Consider the following 19,031-nt stretch of genomic DNA (forward strand, 5'->3'; position numbering starts at 1 on the left):
TTTATTATTTTTTTTATTTTGATCACTGAGATATAATCTATCTCAGTGATCAAAATGCACTTTGGAACGAATCTGCCGGCCGGCAGATTCGGCGGGCGCACTGCGCATGCGCCCGCCATTTTGGAAGATGGCGGCGCCCAGGGAGAAGACGGACGGGACCCCGGCTGGATCGGTAAGTATGATGGGGTGGGGGGGGAGCACGGGGGGGGGGGATCGGAGCACGGGGGGGGGGATCGGAGTGCGGGAGGGGTGGAACGGAGCACGGGGGGCGTGGAACGGAGCACGGGGGGGCTGGAATGGAGCACGGGGGTGTGGAACGGAGCACCGGGGGGGTGGATCGGAGTGCAGGGGGGGTGATTGGAGCACGGGGGGGTGATTGGAGCACGGGGGGAGCGGACAAGAGCACGGGGGGGAGCGGAGCACTGGACGGAGGGGAGCCGGAGCAGTGTACCGGCCAGATCGGAGGGCTGGGGGGGCGATCGGAGGGGTGGGGTGGGGGCACACTAGTATTTCCAGCCATGGCCGATGATATTTCAGCATCGGCCATGGCTGGATTGTAATATTTCACCCGTTATAATGGGTGAAATATTACAAATCGCTCTGATTGGCAGTTTCACTTTCAACAGCCAATCAGAGCGATCGTAGCCACGAGGGGGTGAAGCCACCCCCCCTGGGCTAAACTACCACTCCCCCTGTCCCTGCAGATCGGGTGAAATGGGAGTTAACCCTTTCACCCGATCTGCAGGGACGCGATCTTTCCATGACGCCGCATAGGCGTCATGGGTCGGAATGGCACCGACTTTCATGACGCCTACGTGGCGTCAAAGGTCGAGAAGGGGTTAAGTAAATCAGGTGATGTGCATCTCTGTAATGAGGAGGGGTGTTGTCTAATGACATCAAAACCCTATATAAGGTGTGCTTAATTATTAGGCAACTTCCTTTCCTTTGGCAAAATGGGTCAGAGGAGAGATTTGACGGCCTCTGAAAACTCCAAAATTGTGAGATGTCTTGCAGAGGGATGCAGCAGCCTTGAAATTGCCAAACTTTTGAAGCGTGATCCCCGAACAATCAAGCGTTTCATGGCAAATAGCCAACAGGGTCGCAAGGAGCGTGTTGGGCAAAAAAGGCGCAAAATAACTGCCCATGAAATGAGGAAAATCAAGCGTGAAGCTGCCAAGATGCCATTTGCCACCAGTTTTGCCATATTTCAGAGCTGCAACGTTACTGGAGTAACAAAAAGCACAAGGTGTGCGATATTCAGGGACATGGCCAAGGTAAGGAAGGCTGAAAAACAACCACCGTTGATCAAGAAACATAAGATAAAACGTCCAGACTGGGAAAAGAAATATCTTAAGACTGACTTTTCAGAGGTTTTATGGACTGATGAAATGAGAGTGACTCTTGATGGGCCAGATGGATGAGCCAGAGGCTGGATCAGTAAAGGGCAGAGCTCCACTCCGACGCCAGCAAGGTGGAGGTGGGGTACTGGTATGGGCTGGAATCATCAAAGATGAACTTGTGGGACCTTTTCGGGTTGAGGATGGGGTGAAGCTCAACTACCAGACCTACTGCCAGTTTCTGGAAGACAACTTCTTCAAGCAGTGGTACAGGAAGAAGTCAGTATCGTTCAAGAAAAACATGATTTTCATGCAGGACAATGCTCCATCACATGCCTCCAACTACTCCAGAGCGTGGCTGGCCAGTAAGGGTACGTGCACACGTTGCAGATTCTCTGCGGATCCGCAGCGCTTTTTGCAGTGCAGAAACGCTGCAGATCCGCAATGTACAAAGTAAATCAATGAGAAAAAAAATGTTGTGCACACTTTGCGGAAAATCCGCTGCGGAAATGCTGCGGTTCAAAAGTAGCAGCATGTCACTTCTTTTTTGTGAATCTGCAGCGATTTTGTACCCATTCAGTTATAGAAAACTGCAGGGGGGAAAAAATGCAGCAAATCCGCAAGAAAACCGCAGGAAAAAACAGACAAAAAACGCTGCGGAACAGCACAAGAAACGTGACAAATCTGCAGGTGCATTTTCTGCCAGGAGAGACAGAATCCGCACCAGAAATTCCTAAGCCTAATCCACAACGTGTGCACATAGCCTAAAGGTCTCAAAGAAAGAAAAATAATGACATGGCCGGCCCCCTTGTTCACCTGATCTGAACCCCATAGAGAACCCGTGGTCCCTCATAAAATGTGAGATCTAGAGGGAGGAAAACAGTCCACCTCTCGGAACAGTGTCTGGGAGGCTGTGGTGGCTGCTGCACGCAATGTTGATCATAAACAGATCAAGCAACTGACAATCTATGGATGGAGGCTGCTGAGTGTCATCATAAAGAAAGGTGGCCATATTGGTCACTAATTTTTTTGGGTTTTGATTTTGCATGTCAGAAATGTTTATTTCAAAATTTTGTGCAGTTATATTGGTTTACCTGGTGAAAATAAATAAGTGGGATTGGAATATATTTGGTTTTTATTAAGTTGTCTAATAATTCTGCACAGTAATAGTTACCTGCACAAACAGATATCCTCCTAAGATATCCAAATCTAAAAAAAAAAACCACTGCAACTTCCAAAAATATTATGCTTTGATATTTATGAGTCTTTTGGGTTGATTGAGAACATATCTGTTGATCAATAATAAAAAGTATTCCTCTAAAATACAACTTGCCTAATAATTCTGCACACAGTGTAGTCTAAGTTGGTGAAGTGAAATGAGAAAAAATATAAGCAAAAATGTAAATTTATGGGCTCAAATAATTAAAAATTATAATGTGCATATGTATTCAGCCTTTTTTGCTTGAAGCCTCTAAACATTTCTAGTGCAAACAATTACCTTCATAAGTCAAATGCTTAGTGATAGATTGCACACAGGTGGACTTCCTAAGTGTCACATGTCGGTCAGTATATACACTTTACCTTTTCTGAAAAGCCACCGAGGCTCAAACACCATTAAGCAGGAGGCACCACTAATCAAACACTATGAAGACCGATGAGATCTTCAAACCAGTCAGTGACAATGATGTTGAGAAGTACAAGTCAGGGTTGGGTTATAAAAAACAAAAACAAAACACAATCTCTGATGATCCCCTGAAGCATCATCAAATAGAAAGAACATGGTACCACAACAAACCTGACAAGAAAGGGCTGCCCACCAAAACTTTCAGCCTAGGCAAGGAGGGCATTAATCAAAGAGGCAGCACAGAGACTAAAAGTTAACCCTGAAAGAGATGCAGAGTTCCCAAGCAGAGACTGAAGTATCTGTCGATAAGCCCCACACTCCATAGAGGGGGCCTTTATTCAACAATGAGCAGAAAAAAAAACTCTAGGCACAAAAATTGTAAGGCTCGTTTTGAATTTGCCAAAAGATATGTGGGAGACTCCCCAAATGTATGGAGGAAGATGCTGTGGTCAGATGAGACCAAAATTGAACTCTTTGTACACAAAGGTAAATGCTATGTCTGGCGCCAAATCAACACAGCTCATCACCCCAAGAACAACTTCCCCACAGTGACACATATTTGTGGCAGCATCATGTGGGGATATTTTTCAGCAGTAGGGACAGGGAAAATGGTCAGAGTCGAGGGAAGATGGATGGTGCAAAATACAGGGTTATTCTTCAGCAAAACCTGTTTCAGGCTGTCAATGATTTGAGACTGGGACGGAGGTTCACCTTCCAACAAGGCAATGACCCAAAGCATACTGCTAAAGCAAGACTCCAGTGTTTAAGGGGAAATGTGTAAATGTCTTAAGGTACCGTCACACTCAGCCACGCTGCAACGATATAGACAACGAGCCGATCGTTGCAGCGTCGCTGTTTAGGTCGCTGTAGAGACTTCAAACACAGCAACTCCAGAACAATGCAGGAGCGATCCAGTGACGTAACGGCGACTCACTTTTCTTTCTCGCTGGTTGTTAGCTCCATGTAAAACATTGCTGGCATCGTTGCTTTTGCTGTCAAACATGACGATACACGCCGACCTGACGACGAAATAAAGTTCTGGACTTCTAGCTCCAACCAGCGATGGCACAGTGGGATCCAGATCGCTGCTGCGTGTCAAACACAACGAGATCGCTATTCAGGACGCTGCAACGTCACGGATCGCTGTCGTTCTCGTTGTAAAGTTGCTGAGTGCGAAGGTACCTTAAAGGTACCGTCACACATAATGATATCGTTAACGATATCGTTGCTTTTTGTGACGTAGCAACGATATCGTTAGGGAAACCGTTATGTGTGACAGCGACCAACGATCAGGCCCCTGCTGGGAGATCGTTGGTCGCTGAGGAAAGTCCAGAACTTTATTTCGTCGCTGGACTTCCCGCTGACATCGCTGGATCGGCGTGTGTGACACCGATCCAGCGATGTCTTCACTGGTAACCAGGGTAAACATCGGGTTACTAAGCGCAGGGCCGCGCTTAGTAACCCGATGTTTACCCTGGTTACCAGCGCAAACGTTAAAAAAACAAACACTATATACTTACCTTCAGCTGTCTGTCCCCGGCGCTCTGCTTCTCTGCACTCCTCCTGCATCCTGTGTCAGCGCCGGCCAGCCGGAAAGCACAGCGGTGACGTCACCGCTTGGCTGACCGGCGCTGACAGTGCAGAGGAAAGCAGAGCGCCGGAGGACAGACAGCTGAAGGTAAGTATGTAGTATTTGTTTTTTTTAACGTTTACGCTGGTAACCAGGGTAAACATTGGGTTACTAAGCGCGGCCCTGCGCTTACTAACCCGATGTTTACCCTGGTTACCGGGGACCTCGGGATCGTTGGTCGCTGGAGAGCTGTCTGTGTGACAGCTCTCCAACGACCAAACAGTGAGGCTGCAGCGATCGACATCGTTGTCGGTGTCGCTGCAGCGTCGCTTAGTGTGACGGTACCCTTAGAATGGCCTAAACAAAGCCCTGACCTTAATACAATTGAAAATCTCTGATCAGACTTGAAGATTGCTGTTAACCAAAAGAAATCAAGTTTGAAGAAGCTGGATCAGTTTTGCTTTTAGTGATGGGCAAAAATCCCAGGGACAAGATGTGGAAATTTCATACAGACATACGCCGGCGTCACACTAGAGAGAAATACGGACGAGGAAGAGGCGCAAAAACAACGTATTGCACTCGGACCAATGTTTCTCTATGGGGCAGCTTCCATCAGCCGTATATTTCTCGGCCGTATTTTAAGGGCTGAGAAAATCGCAGCATGCTGCGATTGTCAGCATATTCTGAGAAAAATATGCCAATGAAAGTCTATGGGGGCGGGAAAATTCCGGATTACACACAGACAGCACGTGTGCCTTGACACACACACATTATATATATATATATATATATATATATATATATATATATATATATATTTTTTTTTTTTTATTTTAATACAGCGCTAGATCGCATAAAAGCCAGTAATTCAAATGCCAGCTTTTGCTTTCTCCTTACCAAACACGAGAGGATATGGGACATGGTTTACATAGAGTAAACCATTTCATATCCGTTATATTTTTACATATCCCTCACTAATAATGTTAGTAGCTTGTGTGTGCAAAATTTTGGAGCTCTACATGTTAAAATAAAGGGTTGAAATCATTGAAAAACCTGGTGTAGGCTCCCGTGCAATTTTCTCCGCCAGAGTGGGAAAGCCAGTGACTGAGGGCAGATATTAATAGCCTAGAGAGGGACCATGGTTTTTGCCCCCCCCCCCCCCCCCGGCTAAAAACATCTGCCCCCAGCCACCCCAGAAATGGCACATCTGTAAGATGAGCCTATTCTGGCACTTAGCCACTCTCTTCCCACTCCCCTGTAGCAATGAGATAAGGGGTGATAAGGGGTTAATGTCACCTTGCTATTGTAGGCCTCTCCTATTTTTTTTTTGGCACGGTGCCACAAACAACTGTACATCTGGCAGAGAGGATCTTGAAGATTGGATGCTGGTGTAAAAGTTATCACTGTAGAGGTGATGACCTTTACCCAGCAGTGGGTGCAGCAATTCCCACACAATTTTCCCCACTCACCTCCAGGACAGGGGGCATTCATTGGCGATTTACCTCCAGACCCTAAATCTGTGGGTGTACCCTGAAGTACTCTCGCACAGCTTGTTACACTTTAACTCCATACCGGCCCTCTTACTCAGGAGGTACTGACAGAATTTTAGCCTTCCTTTGAAATGAACCAGAGTTTCATCTATAGCGATGTCCCTTTTGGGAGTTGTACGCCTCAGCAAATTTTCTACTTAAGTGTTCAACTACTAGCCGAATTTTGTATAGATGATTTGAAGCGTGATCACCGTACAATCAAGCGTTTCATGGCAAATAGCCAACAGGGTCACAAAAAGCATGTTGGGCAAAAAAGGCACAAAATAACTGCCCATGAAATGAGGAAAATCAAGCGTGAAGCTGCCAAGATGCCATTTGCCACCAGTTTTGCCATATTTCAGAGCTGCAACGTTACTGGAGTATCAAAAAGCACTAGGTGTGCGATACTCAGGGACATGGCCAAGGTAAGGAAGGCTGAAAAACAACCACCTTTGAACAAGAAACATAAGATAATACGTCAAGACTGGGCCAAGAAATATCTTAAGACTGACTTTTCAAAGGTTTTATGGACTGATGAAATAAGAGTGACTCTTGATGGGCCAGAGGCTGGATCAGTAAAAGGCAGAGAGCTCCACTCTGACTCAGATGTCAGCAAGGTGGAGGTGGGGTACAGGGATCATCAAAATATGAACTTGTGGGACCTTTTCAGGTTGAGGATGGAGTGAAGCTCAATTCCCAGACATACTGCCACTTTCTGGAAGACAACTTCTTCAAAGAGTGGTACAGGAACGAGCCGGTATCGTTCCAGAAAAACATGATTTTCATGCAGGACAATGCTCCATTACATGCCTCCACAGCATGGCTGGCCAGTAAAGGTCTCAAAAAAGAAACAATGACATAGCCCCCTTGTTCACCTGATCTGAACCCCATAGAGAACCTGTGGTCCCTCATAAAATGTGAGATCTACAGGGAGGGAAAACAGTCCACCTCTCGGAACAGTGTCTGGGAGGCTGTGGTGGCTGCTGCACGCAATGTTCATCGTAAACAGATCAAGCGACTGACAATCTATGGATGGAGGCTGCCGAGTGTCATCAAAAAGAAAGGTGGCTATATTGGTCACTAATTTTGAGGGGGTTTTGTTTTTGCATGTCAGAAATGTTTATTTCAAAATTTTGTGCAGTTACATTGGTTTACCTGGTGAAAATAAACAAGTGAGATGGGAATATATTTGTTTTTTTATTAAGTTGCCTAATAATTCTGCACAGTAATTGTTACCTGCACAATCAGATATCCTCCTAAGATAGCCAAATCTAAAAAAAAACACTCTAGCTTCCAAAAATATTAAGCTTAGATATTTATGAGTCTTTTGGGTTGATTGAGAACATAGTTGTTGGTCAATAATGAAAATAATCCTCTAAAATACAACTTGCCTAATAATTCTGCACACGGTGTATAATATATATATATATATATATATATATATATATATATATATATATATATATATATATATATATATATATATATATATATATACACACACACACATACACATATACACACACACAGCGCATGTCGGGAAAGGGTTAAATCACTGATAAATCAGGGGCATTCTATTTTATGTTTCAAAACAGATCATTCTTTAATCTTTCTATATTGCTTTTACATTTAACCCTGTCAAGACCACAATTTTAGATATTTTATTTTTTTGCCCAATTGTTTTTTTCCCTATCCTATGAAGAGCTTTACTTTTTTATTTTTCCACTGACCTGGCAGTCGGTATTTTTGTTTTTTTGGGGGTGACAAATTGTGGCATTAACTTATCCTCTGTATCAGAGAGAATACACTGGTTTAAATCCTACTTAAAAATATTGACCCCGCAAGCAATAAATTAAAAGTAGAATTGATGAAGTAGTTGTGAAATATATCAGCTCTAAATACAATATGCTGCAATGTAAGTCTCTTAACCAATTTTACATAAACTGAAAATAAAAAACTAATGTTCCCATTTACAGAACAAAACATTTTTTAAGATGAAATATTATAAAGGAAACTTTATTTAATGGTTTTATAAAATTGCGGCGAAGTGAACATAATTCTAACAGTGCAGCGTGAGGTTAAAGGAGGAGGATTTGAGTAGCTCTTCGGAGACTCAGACGATTGCTCATGTTGCCTGCTGAATAATCCCATTAGCTGCCACTGGCATTCCCTGATAACCATTTATTACAAAATGTCGCTACTGAAAGAATCTTAAGACTATAATTTGAGTCTTGCCAATAAAATGCTTCCAAGTGGGTGATGACGGTATTTATTATTTTTTTTTTTATTCAAATGGATATCTGTTACACTAGCTACTTAACCCAAAATCAGCAGCCTTGTTCATCGGTAACCATCATGCTGTCAGGATCTGAAACATCTGACACCGCTAAAATGCTGTGACTTCTCTTTGTTCTTCAAAGCTACGTAGCAATCATCATTCATTTTTACAGCTTTGACGGTTGGATAAGTAAAAAAAAAATCCACAAGATTCCAACCGAGACATTAGCACGTACAGTCGCAATTGCCTAATAAGCCGGCTATTTGCATAAAAGATCAGACACTTTCCAGTGTGCAATGATAGATGGAGAAATGGAGATTAGATTAGCATGTACAAAATCAGCATTGTTTTCACAATATCCATCCCTGGGGAATGGGCTCATCACCCTAACCTCAGAAAGAACGTGCGCTTCACCGAGGAGGACGCTCGTCACTGAAACTTACAGGAGAATATGGATTAGGCAGAGATGATGGTTATTACTTATTAATCCTTCTGTTGGAGTTACAATACTGGATTAAACATCGTAGGCAAAAGTCGCAAGAAATTGAGAAATTGCTTGTATCCCCTGAAACATACATATGATTTTAAGATTTTCAAAAAAGAGTCTAAATGTTTGAAACGGATATATACACTGATATATTTACACTTTTGTGAAAATCATATAAAAAATATATATAATAATAATATATATAATATATAATATATATATATATATATATATATATATATATATATATATATATATATATAAAGAAAAAAGAAAAGCAGCACAAAAAGTAAAGAAAAATGTGGACTTTATTGCCTGGATGGCGTGGCGACGTTTCGGATACAAGATCCTTTCTCAAGCTCTCAGGCTTGAGAAAGGATCTTGTATCCGAAACGTCGCCACGCCATCCAGGCAATAAAGTCCACATTTTTCTTTACTTTTTGTGCTGCTTTTCTTCATATTATCTGGAGTCATTGGACTACTGACTGGGAAAGCTTTGCACTTTGTCAGGTATTTTGTTAGATGCTGTTCCAATTTTTGTGTAGATATATATATATATATATATATATATATATATATATATATATATATATATATATACACACACACACCCACAATATATATACACCTACTATAGATTACACAAAAAATACACATTATATATATATATATACACACATATATATATATATATAATGTTTATGCAATTTATTCATTTATACATCATAAATGAATTTTATGCTCTGCTCAGCCATGTTAAAACACAATGCTAATACAGATTCCATCTACGTGAATTGCCTCGCTAAGTGTGTGAATGATAATATATTAACGGTATTTAAAAACATATAATAGCAATAGCAGTAAAAAATAGTAAAGGCCATGACTAAATAACATTTCCTTTGCTTTGTAGTAGAGTGTTTTATTCCTTCCATTCATGTAACATGCGGTCTTACTCCATATGTGATAGAAATTATCATCCTCATACAGTAGGATATTCAATGTTATACTTTTGTGCAGGTTTTCACAGACCTAAATGTATATGAAATAAAGCAAATAAAGACGTATCTTTAAAAAAAAAAAAAAAAAGTTAAAGTATAGAGTTGTGTAAATGAAAAAGAGGGGAGGCAAAAAAAAAAAGGAGTGGAGAACTGGATGGCGGGCTGCTTTCGGATCGCTGACAGGTGCGGAGAGTAGTAATTTTTTTTTCACCTTTTACAGTTCAGTAGAATGGTCGCCAGCTAGTCACTATTTCAGTGAAGTCACGGAGCAAATTGGAAGTCAAAATTATTCTGGAGAATGAACGGTAAATTTCACATTCTATGGCATTTAAATTCTTCTCAAATAAATTCACTAATTCCTAATAATTCATTATGACCAAACATATGTAGAAATCTCTCTATATGTCAGGGGTGGGCAATTAATTTTCCCAAAGGGGCCACATCAGAAACAGGCACTGCTGTGGAGGGCCGAACCAATCGGCTGAACTTAAAGGGGCGGTCCAAAACCAAAGGTGAATTTCATATTAAATGTGTATCTATTCGGTGTAATAATCTAATCTTGTTTTCTAATATACTTCAATGAAAAATTCCCTGATGTACCCTTTACATTCTGACTTCCTGTCTTTTTTCTTTTTTTTTTAATGTCCCATGACATTTTGTTTGAGATTCACCAGTGCATTCTGGGATACTCAAATTAGCCGTCATCAGGGGGTAGAAGCTGCGGTCACTGCCGCGGTCACTGCCCCAAGCTCTGCACCCTCTCTGAATTTAGGCGCCATCAGTGATGTCTGTTTTGGAGGCTCGGCTAGTCCTCACCGGATAATGCTTCAGTTGTAAATTCTGGTGCATACTCGGTATGAGTTTTCGGTGCTATATTCCTTTGAATGCACAGTGTCTGTGCGCTCCCTTACTGGCTCTAAGAAGAAGAGATAACCCGGCAGGGGCCAGTCCAGTCCCTGACACAGATGAGGCTATTTTCATAACCGCAGCCTCTGCCCCTAATGATGCCCCATGTGAGCATCCCAAAGTGCACTGGGATTCTAAAAATAATGTCATTGGAAGTAAAAAAAAAAAAAAAAAAAACAGACAGGAAGTTACATTAGAGAGAAAAAAGGTAGAAATTTGTTAACTGAAATATATTAGAAAAGTGACTAGATTATTGAATTAAGTTTAGTATGATAGGCACCTTTGGTTTCGGATCACCATTTAATTCTGCTTAATATTAATTTTATGAGTTTTTAAAAAGCAGTTGCTTATGTGATGAAATTTACATGAGCATATTAAAAAAAAAAAAATCTGGATTTTTGTCCAGAAAAAGACGATGTTCCATCTGTATTGTCATCTGTATGGCATCCATTTTTATAGAGAAGTGAATAAAATTTAAAAGAAGAAATACAGCGTCCTGTGTTAGTAATGGAAATGTCTTCGTAAAAATCGGATGCTATATGGATGATTCATATGGGATCCAATTTTTTTATTTTTGCACACCCATAGACTTTAACAGGGGGAACGGTCTGGAGTGGACGTGATAAGCCACAGATCACAGGGTGAGCACTATGGGGGACTTAACCCTTACCTCTCCTGCACAGGACATACAACAGTACAAGCTGGGCGCAAAGAGGGAGGTAAGGATTAACCCTCACATACAGAGGTGAGGAGTAGGGTTGAGCGAAACGGGTCGGCCATTTTCAGAAGTCGCCGACTTTTGGCAAAGTCGAGTTTCATGAAACCCGACCCGACCCCTGTGTGGGGTCGGCCATGAATTCGGCGATCTTCTGAATCTGGTATCGGAATTCCGATCCCGAGTTCCGATATGTTTGCAATATCGGAAATCGGTATCGGAATCCATATTTAAGTGTAAAAAAAAGAATTAAAATAAAAAATATCGCTATACTTACCCTCTGACGCGCCCTGGTACTAACCGGCAGCCTTTCTTCCTTCGATTCAGCGCTTGCAGGACCTTGCGGTGACGTCGCGGCTTGTCATTGGTCATGTGACTGCTCGCGCGACCAATCACAAGCCGCGACGTCACCGCAAGGTCCTGCAAGCGCTGATTCTTAGGAAGGAAGGCTGCCGGAAAGAAGCAGGGCGCGTCCGAGGGTGAGTATATACCTAATAGGAATATACTCACCCTCGGACGCGCCCTGCTTCTTTCCGGCAGCCTTCCTTCCTAAGAATCAGCGCTTGCAGGACCTTGCGGTGACGTCGCGGCTTGTGATTGGTCGCGCGAGCGGTCACATGGGCGGTCGCGCAACCAATCACAAGCCGCGACGTCACCGCAAGGTCCTGCAAGCGCTGATTCGAAGGAAGGAAGGTTCCCGGTTAGTACCAGGGCGCGTCAGAGGGTGAGTATAGCGATATTTTTTATTTTAATTCTTTATTTTACACTTAAATATGGATCGCAGGGCCTGAAGGAGAGTTTCCTCTCCTTCAGACCCTGGGAACCATTGGAAACCCAATGCACTGCATTGGGTTTCGAGTTTCGGCCGACCCCGACTTTTTTATAGGATCGGCCGATTTCACTCGACCCGACTTTTGAAAGTCGGGTTTCGTGAAACCCGACCCGATCCTATAAAGGTAAAAGTCGCTCAACCCTAGTGAGGAGGCATACATGGTGGGGGCACATAGAATATGTATGTAGTGGGGGTGAGGGGGCACTTCACTGCTGGACCCCATATTCAGTGGGAATACTCAGCCCAAGTGTTCTATCCCCCTTCAGCTGCCAGGAAGATCCAGGGAGATGCAGTGGCTACTAATAAGCTGCTCTCCCTGAACCTAAACTACAGCCCCACAACTTTCATTCCACAGTGTGAAAGGAGGCAATGCAGGTGCTGTGACCTCCTCAGCACAGCGGACACAGGATGCTGCCTCCCAGGTGCTATCTGGGCTCCTCTTAGAAGCTACCTGCCCATTATCTGCAGCAGTTGGGTGTTGTAGTCCATGCTTCCCTCCTCCGGTCCTGACCGCTCTGCCTCCTGACCTGCATAGGTTTCAGCAGCTCTGCAAGCCAGGACCTGAGCAGCCCCGCATCCACCAATGAGACGATGGGGCTGGGGCAACAAACGCTTCTGAGAAAGATCAGACTCCTAGATCAGTCCCTCTCCGGCCTGCTGGCTGTGATTGTCAGCGGGCCACACAGAAACACTCAGGGGGCTGGATGTGGCCCGCGGGCCGCAGTTTGCCCAGGCCTGCTATATATCAATCACTAAGCATCTTTCATTTCACCAGAGCTGCTTATAAGAAAATGAGTTGTGATTGGTTGCTATGCGCAACAGTTTTTTTTGTAGACAGCTGCGGTAACTGAGGCCTATTATTTTTATCACTTCTATGGTGTTCTTGTCCTTCTGTAAAAGCTGGAAATAACAATTGATTACCGTGTTGACACGGACCACCCTCTGACACAGACTGCAGGGGGAGACCAGTATCACACAAGATAGGATTAGATACACAGCTCAGCAGACTGTATCACACAGGATATGATTAGAGACAAGGCTCAGGAGACTATCAAACATTATAGGATTAGATACATGGCTCAGCAGAGTAACATACGACAGGATTAGAGACACGCCTCAGCAGACTGTATCACATAGGAAAGGATTAGATACACAGGTCAGCAGTCAGTATCACACAGAAAAGGATTAAATACACAGCTAAGGATACAGTATCACACAGGATAGGATTAGGTACACAGCCCAGCAGACAGTATCACACATGATAGGATTAGATATACAGCTCAGCAACAGGATGTTCCAAAGGAGGGGACCTTTTCATTCCAAGAATTCCACTCATTCCATCTGATTTGCCTTTTGATTTTAAACACCTCCAGTTTCCACTTCGACTGGCATTTGCAATGTCCATTAACAAGGCCCAGGGACAGTCCCTGAAAGTAGTAGGGATCGATTTGCAATATCCATGCTTTTCTCAGTCAACTTTACGTGGCCTGTTCAAGAGTTGGAACTGCCAAAAATCTGTTCATCTTTGCACCGAAAGGAAAAACCAAAAATGTGGTTTATCAAAAGGCTCTTGAATGAGTTGAAAATAAAATACTATCAATACTTAGGTAATCGTTTAGTTAATTTGTGTTGCAAATCTGTAGTGTTGAGCATATTATGTGAAATGTTTTTATGTGCAATATAATCATTATAAGTTATAACCACAGATAGTTACTGTGCCCAGAAAATAGAAAAAGTGGGCTGGACGGCGTGGTATATATTAATATATATATATATATATATATATATATATATATATATATATATATATATATATATATATATATATATATATATATACACACACACATATATACACATACGCGCATACGACAGCTAAATACAAGATGTATATCTATATATACAACGAAGGATGGGTCCTTCTGTCCATAGCCAGGATAAGCGGCACTTTGCGCAGTGTGGTGCCAGAGTCAGAACGTGCGCCTACCTAAGTACAGCAACATTTTCTTGCATAGCAGTGCGCAGGCTATCACCATTATCCCCATGGCTGGTGCATGAGTACTGATATGTTGATGTTGCAGTACATTATTTCAATAAAAAGGCGCCAGAGTCAGTGCATGCACATACCGCGATCTCCGGTGCTATTTTATTGTAAACAATGTATAAAAATGCTCACCACCCGGGAGTAGAACATGAAAACAAAAAATAAATAAAGAACCCATGTGGCATGTACAGTAATATGAAAAAGTTTGGGCACCCCTATTAACCCCTTCATGACCCAGCCTATTTTGACCTTAATGACCTGGCCGTTTTTTGCAATTCTGACCAGTGTCCCTTTAGGAGGTAATAACTCAGGAACGCTTCAACGAATCCTAGCGGTTCTGAGATTGTTTTTTCGTGACATATTGGGCTTCATGTTAGTGGTAAATTTAGGTCAATAAATTCTGCGTTTATTTGTGATAAAAACGGAAATTTGGCGAAAATTTTGAAAATTTCACAATTTTCACATTTTGAATTTTTATTCTGTTAAACCAGAGAGTTATGTGACACAAAATAGTTAATAAATAACATTACCCACATGTCTACTTTACATCAGCACAATTTTGGAAACAAAATTTTTTTTTGCTAGGAAGTTATAAGGGTTAAAATTTGACCAGCAATTTCTCATTTTACAACGAAATTTACAAAACCATTTTTTTTAGGGACCACCTCACATTTGAAGTCAGTTTGAGGGGTCTATATGGCTGAAAATACCCAAAAGTGACACCATTCTAAAAACTGCACCCCTCAAGGTGCACAAAACCACATTCAAGAAGTTTATTAACCCTTCAGGTGCTTCACAGCAGCAGAAGCAACATGGAAGGAAAAAATGAACATTTAACTTTTTAGTCACAAAAATGATCTTTTAGCAACAATTTTTTTATTTTCCCAATAGTAAAAGGAGAAACCTCATATGTGGGGGTAAACCACTGTTTGGGCGCACGGCAGGGCTTGGAAGGGAAGGAGTGCCATTTGACTTTTTGAATGAAAAATTATCTCCATCGTCACGGTTGGAGAGTCCCTGTGTGCCTAAACATTGCAGATCCCCCACAAATGACCTCATTTTGGAAACTAGACCCCCCAAGGAACTTATCTAGATGCATATTGAGCACTTTAAACCCCCAGGTGCTTCACAGAAGTTTATAACGCAGAGCCATGAAAATAAAAAATAATTTTTCTTTCCTCAAAAATTATTTTTTAGCCTGGAATTTCCTATTTTGCCAAGGGTATTAGGAGAAATTGGACCCCAAATGTTGTTGTCCAGTTTGTCCTGAGTACGCTGATACCCCATATGTGGGGGTAAACCACTGTTTGGGCGCACTGCAGGGCTCGGAAGGGAAGGCACGCCATTTGGCTTTTTAAATAGAAAATTAGCTCCAATCATTAGCGGACACCATGTCGCATTTGGAGAGCCCCTGTGTGCCGAAACATTGCAGATCCCCCACAAATGACCCCCATTTTGGAAACTAGACCCCCAAAGGAACTAATCTAGATGTGTGTTGAGCACTTTGAACCCCCAAGTGCTTCACAGAAGTTTATAACGCAGAACCATGAAAATAAAAAAAAAAATTATTTTCTCAAAAATGATTTTTTAGCCCGCAATTTTTTATTTTCCCAAGGGTAACAGGAGAAATTTGACCCCAAAAGTTGTTGTCCAGTTTCTCCTGAGTACGCTGATACCCCATATGTGGGGGTAAACCACTGTTTGGGCACACGTCGGGGTTTGGAAGGGAAGTAGTGATGTTTTGAAATGCAAACTTTGATGGAATGCTCTGCGGGCGTTACGTTACGTTTGCAGAGCCCCTAATGTGTCTAAAAAGTAGAAACTCCCCACAAGTGACCCCATTTTGGAAACTAGACCCCCAAAGGAACTTATCTAGATGTGTGGTGAGCACTTTGAACCCCCAAGTGCTTCACAGAAGTTTATAACGCAGAGCAGTGAAAATAATAAATACGTTTTCTTTCCTCAAAAATAATTTTTTAGCCCAGAATTTTTTAATTTTCCCAAGGGTAACAGGAGAAATTTGACCCCAATAGTTGTTGTCCAGTTTCTTCGGAGTACGGTTATACCCCATATGTGGGGGTAAACCACTGTTTGGGCACACGTCGGGGCTCAGAAGGGAAGTAGTGACTTTTGAAATGCAGACTTTGATGGAATGGTCTGCGGGCGTCACGTTGCGTTTGCAGAGCCCCTGGTGTGCCTAAACAGTAGAAACCCCCCACAAGTGACCCCATTTTGGAAACTAGACCCCCCAAGGAACTTATCTAGATATGTGGTGAGCACTTTCAACCCCCAAGTGCTTCACAGACGTTTACAACGCAGAGCTGTGAAAATAAAAAATGATGTTTTAGCAAGCAATTTTTTATTTTCACAAGGGTAACAGGAGAAATTGGACCCCAATAATTGTTGCGCAGTTTATCCTGAGTATGCTGGTACCCCATATGTGGGGGTAAACCACTGTTTGGGCACACGTCGGGGCTCGGAAGTGAGGGAGCACCATTTGACTTTTTGAATACAAGATTGGCTGGAATCAATGGTGGCGCCATGTTGCGTTTGGAGACCCCTGATGTGCCTAAACAGTGGAAACCCCTCAGTTCTACCTCCAACATTAACCCCAACACACCCCTAACCCTTATCCCAACTGTAGCCATAACCCTAATCACACCCCTAACCACAACCCTAATTCCAACCCTAACCCTAAGGCTATGTGCCCACGTTGCAGATTCGTGTGAGATTTTTCCGCACCATTTTTGATTTCGAGTGTTTTTTGTTCGGATTTCACCTGCGGATTCTTATTGAGGAAGAGGTGTAAAACGCTGCGGAATCCGCACAAAGAATTGACATGCTGCGGAAAATACAACGCAGCGTTTCCACGATGTATTTTCCGCACCATGGGCACAGCTGATTTGGTTTTCCATATGTTTACTTGGTACTGTAAACCTGATGGAACTCTGCTGCGAATCCGCAGCGGCCAATCCGCTGCGGATCCGCAGCCAAATCCGCACCATGTGCACATAGCCTAATTCTAAAGGTATGTGCACACACTGCGGAAAACGCTGCGGATCCGCAGCAGTTTCCCATGAGTTTACAGTTCAATGTAAACCTATGGGAAACAAAAATCGCTGTACACATGCTGCGGAAAAACTGCATGGAAACGCAGGGGTTTACATTCCGCAGCATGTCACTTCTTTCTGCGGATTCCGCAGCGGTTTTACAACTGCTCCAATAGTAAACCGCAGTTGTAAAATCGCAGTGAAATGCGCAGAAAAAACGCGATAAATCCGCAGCAGTTTAGCGCTGTGGATTTATCAAATCCGCTGCGGAAAAATCCGCAGAGGACCAGAATAACCCTAACCCTAACCCTAGTTCTAATCCCAACCTTAGTGGAAGAAGAAAAGCCGGATTACTCACCGGTAATACTCTTTTAGTGAGTCCACGACAGCACCCCACTGGAGAGAGGGATCCGCCCCGCAGGAACAGGAAACCTACCGAGAAATAAAAGGGGGCGGTCCGCCTCTCCTCCTCAGTTTTGATTTCAGAGTACCCGGAGGACCGCCAGTATTAGGCAAATATAATTTATTTCATTTTCAAACTTATTTGCTCATATATGATTAAAAGAATTTTACTCAATAGTAAGTACTATATTAATATAGGGAGGGATATAAGAGGGTGCTGTCGTGGACTCACTAAAAGAGTATTACCGGTGAGTAATCCGGCTTTTTCCCTTTCGCCACGACAGCACCCCACTGGAGATCTTACAGAGACCATCACCTAGGGGGGGACCACCGTGCTGAGGACAGTCCTGCCAAAGTCTAGGTCAGAAGTTGACGATAGGTCAAGCCTATAGTGATTATAGAATGTAGAGGGATTTGACCAAGTTGCCGCCTTACATATAGTCTCAATTGGGAACTCTCCCCTTTCTGCCCAGGTGGATGCCATAGCTCTGGTAGAGTGCGCTGTTATGCCTTCCGGAGGGTTTTCTTTACTCGCGGAATAGGCCAGTCTGATAGACTCTCTGATCCACCGGGATAACGTGCTTTTCGTTATTCCATGACCCTTCTTGTGACCTTGGAAAGGAAATAAACAGAGCCCTACACTGTCGCCAGCTACAGGTTCTTTCAATGTACTTTAACACTACTCTTAACATCTAGAGTGTGGTACTTTTGTTCTTCAGGAGTGGAAGGATTACTGAAGAAAGTGGGCAAGATTATTTCCTGAGACCTATGGAATGTCTTAGCTACTTTGGGAAGGTAGGAAGGGTCTGGTTTAAGGACCAACTTATCCTGAAAAGTTAGCAGGAAAGGTGGATCTATAGAGAGTGCTTGGATGTCACTGATTCTCCTAGCTGAAGTCAGTGCTACCAAGAGGGCTGTTTTTAGTGATAGGATCTTGATTGGTATTGAATCTATTGGTTCGAATGGAGAGTCTGTTAGGGCTTGTAAAACTAAGTTTAGATCCCAGGGAGGAACTCTAGGTATATTAACTGGATTTATCCGTTCACAGGCTGTAATAAATCGGGATACCCATCTATTCCCCGCAATGTTATGGCCATAGAGAGCTCCTAGTGCTGAAACATGAACTTTTAAGGTGTTTGCAGTTAAACCTAGTTCTCTCCTTTTTGAAGAAATTCCAGGATAGACTGTATCGGAATTTCTGACGTGTTTGAAGATGTATGGAATTGTAAGAATTTCTTCCATATTTTTGTGTAAATTTT

At 42.8% G+C, this 19,031-nt stretch overlaps 1 protein-coding gene across 3 annotated transcripts in view; it reads right to left on the minus strand.

Annotated features, from left to right (window-relative positions):
* The window catches only part of TRIQK (triple QxxK/R motif containing), a 233,056-nt gene that overhangs the window by 105,770 nt on the left and 108,255 nt on the right, over window positions 1-19,031 (minus strand). The gene's annotated exons all lie outside the window — the stretch shown is intronic.

This window comes from Ranitomeya imitator, chromosome 6, assembly GCF_032444005.1.
Source record: "Ranitomeya imitator isolate aRanImi1 chromosome 6, aRanImi1.pri, whole genome shotgun sequence".
Lineage (NCBI taxonomy): Eukaryota > Metazoa > Chordata > Amphibia > Anura > Dendrobatidae > Ranitomeya > Ranitomeya imitator.